The following is an 8488-nucleotide window of genomic DNA, read 5'->3' as shown; positions in this document are numbered from 1 at the left end:
TTATACACCTGATTGGTGTGTCTTCAATGCAGCAAACAAGTGTTTGCACACCTGATGACTGTGTTGAATCAATTGGTTGGAAGGTGCTGTAATTTGACAGTCAGTGCTTTTCATAATAGATTTTTGTGTGTAATGTATGTTAAGTGTGTTTAGTGTTTTGCAAATCACTGTGTGTAGAGTTTTGCAACAAGTGTGAGGTTGACAATGTGCTTATAGTTGTGCAAATATGCGCTGATGTTTTGCTTCTTGAGTGTAAGGTTTTGCTAATAGTGTACTATTTTTAACTTTAGTGTGTAAGCAATCCAAAAAAACTGTAATTTATGACATCAGAGCTACAATAGTGGACCATGTCATCAACCATGGGATGACCCTGAGGGAAGCTGGCCAACGGGTTCGGCCTAATTTGAGCTGCTACACTGTGGCAAGCATCGTTAGGACATTTCGAAATGAGAATTGGTAAGTACTTTGTAGCACCGCCATATTATATTGAGAAACACAACAGTACCATACATGCAAAAATACAGAAATTGTAACTTTACAGAATTGCTAGACGTCCAGATGTTTTTGGCATAGGAAGAATGTTCACTCCGGAGCAAGAGACCCATATAGTGAATATGGTGATTGCCAATAATGCAATAAGACTGCACGAAATAGAGCAGCGCATAATTGATAATGATACCATCTTTCAAAATATACACAGTGTAAGCATTTCTTTACTAACTCGTGTACTTGCTCGCCACAGAATAAGAATGAAGCAAATTTCCTTTCGAGAGAAACACAGAACATGTAAAGCAACTGCGATATGACTATGTGCAGGTAAGCTATAGTGTCGTTGGTTCTGAATTTGGAAGTGCATACTGTAGTGCTGTGCATGGGCCTGATGTGATGCATTTGATTTGTCTTGTTCAGAGTGATGGAACTAGAAGCAGATGCCATGGGACATGAGCTACTTTTTGTAGATGAAGCCAGGTTTAACCTCAGTAAAACCAGGAGACGTGGCAGGAACATTATTGGACACTGTTCCATCATCAATGTCCCAGGACAACATGGTGGTAACATAACCATGTGTGCAGCTATAAGCCAAAATGATGTTCACCATCATGCAACCATAAGCCCATACAACACTGCACACATTATTGCATTCCCGAACACTTTACATGACATGCTCACTGTTGATAGACCAGAGCATACCCGATATTTCATCATATGGGACAATGTTAGTTTCCATAGGGCTGCTTTAGTCCGCAACTGGTTTACAGACCATCCATTCTTCATGGCACTCATCCTCCCTCCATCCTCATCAACAGGTAGCCCTTTTACAGGCAATGGAAGAGGCATGTGGAGATATTGACCAGGCATAATGTCAGGCCTGGATACGACATTCAAGGAGATATTTGGACTTGGACTGGAGGATATCGCATGCGATGTGGACGAAATTTTGTGGCCAGACTCAGAAAGGCGACATGATGTAGGCTGATTGTTTTATTGTGTTTTGTGAAATTACTGTTTTGTGTTCTGACTTTGTCTTGGTTTTGATGAGTGTGAATAAACAGCAATACTTGAAATTTGGATCCTTGCATGTTTACATGACACTATGATAAAGGTATAACCTCAAATTGACATCTGTACACAGAGAAAGGGAAAGCCAGAAGATATCGGACTAAAGAACAAAAACAAGTACAGGTGAGTATTACTATGATTACCATCAATACCTCACAGTACGACTTGAGGTGGCTTAGAAATGAAGCTGTAGTGAATTTGTATTACAGACTGACTTAATAAAAAAGAAAATGACAGTTTGAAGCGATAAACTGACGTAGATTCTGTGGTAAAACAACCACCAGCGAAAATACTGTATAACCATTTGGAGCTGTAGCTTAGAATGGTACGGATCACTTTTAAGCTGTGGTATCAAGAAGTTGGCTATGGAGGAACACCACCTTCTCTATGGAAACAAAGATCTGTGTATTGTCTTAATTTCGTTTAAATTTAATACTCAATGTTAATCTCCTCTTTTTCATAGATAAACATTGGAATCATGGTGCCGATCGGAACTGATTTAAAACCTCTCAGGGAGAAAACAATCCCATTATTTGTTGACCCAGATGTAGGAGCAAAAGAGATACTACAAAAAGGTGTCCAGAAAATGAGAACATTCAACAAGGACAAACAAGAAGGACCATACGTCCTTTTATATCCAGACTGTTCAAAGGTAATCAATGTGCCTGGATCAGAAAGGCCATTCAAATTGTCAGAATATAAAAAAGAACTTGGAAGGCCATATTCCAGGATCACGTTTTTCATTTGATTAGAGACTCATTTAAGAGGAGGTAAGTTGACCTGATGGATATTTTTGTTTAACATATTTCAGTTACTCTACTAAAGATTGCATCTAAAGTATCTATATAATTTTCTGTTAGTTTTGACAGCTGTGGAGGACACCTCAGACTCGGATACTGAAATCATCTTCATGTCAAGGAGCACATCTGAATTCTGCAAAGCTGACACAGTGGTACATCATATACTTATTTGATTATTTTTAGTTTAGAGCTTTATTGGCCTTTTTAAAAAAATGCTTTATCCTTCCACATAGCTTTATATTTATATAAAGAAAAATACAGCTTTTTACGAGCAGTCATCGTCTGTCTCCCTCTCCTCTCCTTTTTATCCATCTTTCTGTGTCTTTTTTAATTCAATTCAAAATTACTGTTTGGCCTCAACTTCGGATTTGAAGCTTGGAACCAAAAACATCTGCTCAAATCTACTTTATATTGTCAGTTTACAGCTCAAAATGATTGCCAGAGAGGATCATGGCTTTATCATTAACAATTTGTCTGTTTCAGCTAGAGAGGCCAAATTTAGCTCCTCTCGGTCTGAAAAGCACGTCTTTGGCCTCAACTTCTGATTTGAGGCCAAAACGTGCTTTTCAGACCGAGAGGAGCTAAATTTATATTGTTGGTTTGAGCTCAAGATGATTGCCAGAAAAAAATCATGGCTGTATCATTAAAATTTTGTCTGTTTCAGCTAGAGAGGCCAAATTTAGCTCCTCTCGGTCTGAAAAGCATGTTTTGCCCTCAACTTCTGTTTTGAAGCTTGGATCCAAAAACATCTGCTCAAATCTACTTTATGTTGTTAGTTTTCAGCTCAAAATGATCGCCAGAAAAGATCATGGCTGTATCATTAACTGTTTGTCTGTTTCAGCTAGAGAGGCCAAATTGAGCTCCTCTCGGTCTGAAAAGCACAGTTTGAACTCAACTTCTGATTTGAAGCTTGGAACCAAAACATCTGCTCAAATCTACTTTATATTGTTAGTTTTCAGCTCTAGATGATTGCCAAGCTTGGAAGCTTGGTTCCAAGCTTCAAATCAGAAGTTGAGTCCAAAACACGCTTTTCACAATGAGAGGAGCTCAATGGCCTCTCTAGCTGGAACAGACAAACCGTTAATGATAGAGCCATCAGGGGCGGATCCAGGATTTTTCAAAGGGGGGTGCGCACCTAAGGGCAGTGGTGTCAAAAGTACCCACATTTGTTACTTAAGTAGAAGTATAGATATTGCAGTTTGAAAACACTCTGGTAAAGGTTGAAGTATCAACTTGACCTCTTTACTCAAGTAAAAGTGAAAAAGTATGTGATCCAAAAACTACTTAAAGTATAAAAGTATAAAGTAACCTTTAAAAAACAGCCAGATGCCACTATATGAATTGAAATCTCAATTTTTCAACTATTTCTAAAAATTCTTTGAGATAGGGCCAAGGATGAGGGAGGTCTTGTTGGTCTCCGTCTCCCGATATGCTCTCGCCTGTGTCCGACCTTTCAGACATTTCAACATCTTTTTCTGAATCCCACATTGTAACATGGCATAGACAATTCACGTTTATAGTTTGAAGAACACCTGCTTGCTTCTGATGATTTCCTTTAGCTAACCAATGAGTGTTTGCGTTATATGACTTATCCAATCACACTAGTTTTCACTAGATGTGGATGGAGCCAATGATCTGCATTGGATGGAGCACATGAGGGGAAATAAATATTTACAAACATTAAACCAGGGGTAACCAATTAAAAATCAGTCGGTCTGAATAAAGAAAATAATCAACCAGTAAAGGTCTGGAGACATTTTTAATGATCTGTTACTTTAAACAGAATGTAACACTGAAACAAAATGAGGTATTTATGCATTAATGTTATACATTGAATTTTTAAATAAAAAAAAAAACAGAAATTGCCAAAAAAAAAAAGCATCCTGTGCTAGGAGTTGACACTTGTATGACTGTATTCCTGTATATCCATCAGTAGTTAAAGGTCAAGGGTCAGCAAATGCAAATTCTACCTGTAAAACAATAACAGCGTAATTGTCCCTGTCTGATCTGAAGCCTCATTTGGAGCTTCTAAACTGGCTTTTGAAAAACTTTGATAATTTTCTGCTAATATTACAGATTTTTTTAGAATAAAAAACTAGCGGATGTGCACAATCAAACAAAAATTAGAATTACAATTATAGAGCAATCAGTATTATAAAAAAAAGCCCACACTGTTTCTGAATAGATACATTATTGCATTAGTTAAGTTCTGTTCCGTTTATGTATCTTTCCTTGAAAATATGAAATGTCCCATGCTCCTGAATGCACCATAGCTATCTGACGCTCGTGAATGCATCACACTGGTCTGTGAACGCTGTGCTGTGTTGATGCGCGTTTGATTTTCCCCTTCAGACAAAGCTTTGCAGTTTCCAAACTCACGTCAGCATCACTGTTTATTGTTGTGTGTGAAGAACAAGAGACCAGAAAAAATAAATCAGCCGTTTCTCGTACAAAATCTTTGGATTTAATGTTGTTCATAACACCCATATATTTTTTAAACGAATCCACCAAATAACCACAAATGTTTTCCCCACGAGAGGAATATTTAAACGTTTTTATATCATTAATATAACAACAAGTAGCTCCATTGGTCATAGTTTAATCCGTTTCCCTCGTTGATATGTGGTTGTACAGAGCGAGGCGCGCTCCCGCTACTGGGGATGCATATACAGCAGGGATGCACTTTTCCGCTAATCCGTGACCTCATCATTAAACCGAAGCCAAAAGTAACGAGTAACGGTTGTTTTAATAATGTAAGGAATAGAAAGTAAAGATACTCGTGAGAAAATGTAATGAGTAGAAGTCAGAAGTAAGAAGAAAAATTAGTAATGGAGTAAAGTATAGATACCTAAAAAGTGTAGTTAAGTACAGTAACAAAGTATTTGTACTTCGTTACTTGACATCTCTGCCTAAGGGTCATGGGGTCAAGGGTCACAGGTCAAGACTATGTGAGGCTAAAAGACCAAACTCTCTCTTTTCAGACTACCCTAATTATTCATTCAAGGGTTTTTAATTGATAATTTTAATGGATGAACATAAGTAGAATTAGCATGATTACATTATTGTAATTAAAAAAGGATCTCTCGGTTTTTTTAAGCATGCACAAGGTTAAAAGGTAGAACATGAAATAAAAAAAACCCAAGGACTTGGGTTCACGTATGGTTCAAGTAAGACAAAGGAGTTTTGGATATATTTTAACAAGATATACTGTTGAAAAACAAAAAAAAACAAAGTTAAACCAAACAAAGAATATTGTTCTCTACTAAAAACTTTATGATGATGATAATGGGTTTACAAATGTCAACCTTCTGGGATGCCTCTGGGCAAATATGTCTATGATTTTGTTGATGTCTAACTGAATGTCCTTGTGCACATACAAAAGTAGCAAAGCCACAAACCTCTCCTGTCCCATTGTTGACCTCAGCAAAGTTTTCACTGCTTTAAGACCCGAGTTAGCACGTTCCACAGAAGCACTGGTAACAGGTGTGACTGACAGAAGGTGAAGAATCCTATAAATGTTTGGGTAGCACTTCATATTTGTTATCTTTTGAATTTCAGGGAGAGAGCTGGGTTTTTCCACTGATGATGACCACTTTGGCCATTTTGGCCTGTGGAGTTATAACAGACAAACCATTAATGATACAGCCATGATCTTTTCTGGCAATCACCTAGAGCTGAAAACTAACAATATAAAGTAGATTTGAGCAGATGTTTTTGGTTCCAAGCTTCAAATCAGAAGTTGAGGCCAAAATGCTCTTTTCACAGTGAGATAAAGCTATTTTGGCCTGTGGAGTTATAACAGACAAACCATTAATGATACAGCCATGATCTTTTCTGGCAATCACCTAGAGCTGAAAACTAACAATATAAAGTAGATTTGAGCAGATGTTTTTGGTTCCAAGCTTCAAATCAGAAGTTGAGGCCAAAATGCTCTTTTCACAGTGAGATAAAGCTATTTTGGCCTGTGGAGTTATAACAGACAAACCATTAATGATACAGCCATGATCTTTTCTGGCAATCATCTAGAGCTGAAAACTAACAATATAAAGTAGATTTGAGCAGATGTTTTTGGTTCCAAGCTTCAAATCAGAAGTTGAGGCCAAAATGCTCTTTTCACAGTGAGATAAAGCTATTTTGGCCTGTGGAGTTATAACAGACAAACCATTAATGATACAGCCATGATCTTTTCTGGCAATCACCTAGAGCTGAAAACTAACAATATAAAGTAGATTTGAGCAGATGTTTTTGGTTCCAAGCTTCAAATCAGAAGTTGAGGCCAAAATGCTCTTTTCACAGTGAGATAAAGCTATTTTGGCCTGTGGAGTTATAACAGACAAACCATTAATGATACAGCCATGATCTTTTCTGGCAATCATCTAGAGCTGAAAACTAACAATATAAAGTAGATTTGAGCAGATGTTTTTGGTTCCAAGCTTCAAATCAGAAGTTGAGGCCAAAATGCTCTTTTCACAGTGAGATAAAGCTATTTTGGCCTGTGGAGTTATAACAGACAAACCATTAATGATACAGCCATGATCTTTTCTGGCAATCACCTAGAGCTGAAAACTAACAATATAAAGTAGATTTGAGCAGATGTTTTTGGTTCCAAGCTTCAAATCAGAAGTTGAGGCCAAAATGCTCTTTTCACAGTGAGATAAAGCTATTTTGGCCTGTGGAGTTATAACAGACAAACCATTAATGATACAGCCATGATCTTTTCTGGCAATCACCTAGAGCTGAAAACTAACAATATAAAGTAGATTTGAGCAGATGTTTTTGGTTCCAAGCTTCAAATCAGAAGTTGAGGCCAAAATGCTCTTTTCACAGTGAGATAAAGCTATTTTGGCCTGTGGAGTTATAACAGACAAACCATTAATGATACAGCCATGATCTTTTCTGGCAATCACCTAGAGCTGAAAACTAACAATATAAAGTAGATTTGAGCAGATGTTTTTGGTTCCAAGCTTCAAATCAGAAGTTGAGGCCAAAATGCTCTTTTCACAGTGAGATAAAGCTATTTTGGCCTGTGGAGTTATAACAGACAAACCATTAATGATACAGCCATGATCTTTTCTGGCAATCACCTAGAGCTGAAAACTAACAATATAAAGTAGATTTGAGCAGATGTTTTTGGTTCCAAGCTTCAAATCAGAAGTTGAGGCCAAAATGCTCTTTTACGTGGATAAAGCCATTTGGCTGTGGATTGTAAAACAACATAAGATACAGCCTGATCTTTTCTGATCACTAGACTGAAATAACAATATAAAGTAGATTGAGAGGTTTGGTTCAGCTTCAAATCAGAAGTTGAGGCCAAGTTTTTCACAGGGATAAAGCCTTTTGGCCTGTGAGTGTAACAGACAACATTAATATACAGCATGATCTTTTCTGGCAATACTAGAGCTGAAAACTAATAAAAGTAGATTGGCAGTGTTTTGGTCAAGCTTAAATCAGAGTGAGGCCAAATGCTCTTTCAGTGAGATAAGCCATTTTGGCCTGTGGAGTGTAAACAAACCATTAATGATAAGCCTGATCTTTTGATCACTGAGCTGAAACTAAATTAAGTAGATTGAGCAGATGTTTTGGTTCAGCTTCAATCAGAGTGAGGCCAATGCTCTTTTCACAGTGAGATAAAGCCATTTTGGCCTTGGAGTTGTAACAGACAAACATTATGATACAGCCTGATCTTTTCTGGCATCACTAGAGCTGAAAACTAACAATATAAGTAGATTGAGCGATGTTTTTGGTTCAAGCTTCAATCAGAAGTTGAGGCCAAAATCTCTTTCACAGTGAGATAAAGCCATTTTGGCTGGAGTTGTAACAGACAAACCATTAATGATACAGCCATGATCTTTTTGCAATCACCTAGAGCTGAAAACTAACAATATAAAGTAGATTTGAGCAGATGTTTTTGGTTGTTGTTTTGTTCCAAGCTCATTAGTAAACTTGCAACTAAATAAAGTGAGTAATCTTTTATAATAAATTTGGCATGTTTTAACAAAAACATTTGCGAGTTAACAGATTAAGTTTTAACAGATTTTAACCAGATACAAACTTTGAAAACTTTTGTCCAGTTGTTACCAATTAAAATAAGAAATTTGCCTATAAAATAACTAATTGTGCAAATCATT

The sequence above is a fragment of the Cyprinodon tularosa genome, unplaced genomic scaffold (genome assembly GCF_016077235.1).
Source record: "Cyprinodon tularosa strain WSP-4 unplaced genomic scaffold, ASM1607723v1 ctg844, whole genome shotgun sequence".
NCBI lineage: Eukaryota > Metazoa > Chordata > Actinopteri > Cyprinodontiformes > Cyprinodontidae > Cyprinodon > Cyprinodon tularosa.
This window is presented reverse-complemented; position numbering follows the sequence as displayed.